Below are 952 nucleotides of genomic sequence, written 5' to 3'. Positions count from 1 at the left end.
CCTGTGCTAATTCGTCTTTTTCTTATATCATTATAAAATGGAGGATGTATTGGTATGCAACCTCATGGAAAGAAACGCCCGTCTGTATAGAGTTATACATATGGGCCTTAAGATTTCCCAAGTTGCATTGTCGAATGTAAAAAATCGAGAAATGAGGCAGGAACATTTTAGGAAAAGCACTGCATCGCCCCTTGAGGTTAATAAGCAAAACATAGCTGAGTCGACACGTGAGGCAGGTAATGATGCTAGTTGGTAAATAATTAGGTGTTCACGTGTAAATATGAGCGGGAAAACCGCCTTTGACCTGGCGCAGATACCTTGAAAACCCTATTAATGCTATATAAATAGAATAAAACCTCGACTTTTCAATTTATTAGCTAGTTAGTTTTATAAGCTTAAAACGTGCAAACGTGCACGTGTGTTTGCCGTGCGTGGCGTCCCGTATTGCCAGGAGACAGGAGTCCTGGAGGTTGAGCGATGCTGCACTCTGTGCCCTGCATCTAGCAACACACCTCTTTGGTCCTCTATTCTGGTTAGATGGGTGGCTTGAACAAGGCCAGGTCAAGTCAATCGGCTGGTTAAATATGGCTAGGGTCAAGCAGGCGCTGTTCAGTCGGTAGCGCATAGGTCCCGCGACTGCCATCAGTACTGGAATTGTGGTTGCGTATATTTCCTCATTATCCCTGTGGCTGTTGTGAGATTTTGAGCCCCAACTATAGCTTCCCTTTGTTGGACTCCATGGTGGGTGGGGGGTTGAGTAAATGAATTATAATTTGTATGATTACTACAAATTTGCAGTAATCAAATCTAGCTCTCTCCCTGAAGACCTATGCAATCTCCTAACCATTCCCACTGGAACATCACATGTCACTTTGGAACCTTTCCAGCTTCTAAAGGGCAAGAATGGGAATCGCAATGGCTCCTGGAATCCCAAACCAGGTAAGGAGAAAAG

Source organism: Penaeus monodon, unplaced genomic scaffold (assembly GCF_015228065.2).
Source record: "Penaeus monodon isolate SGIC_2016 unplaced genomic scaffold, NSTDA_Pmon_1 PmonScaffold_107, whole genome shotgun sequence".
Taxonomy (NCBI): Eukaryota; Metazoa; Arthropoda; class Malacostraca; order Decapoda; family Penaeidae; genus Penaeus; species Penaeus monodon.
This window is presented reverse-complemented; position numbering follows the sequence as displayed.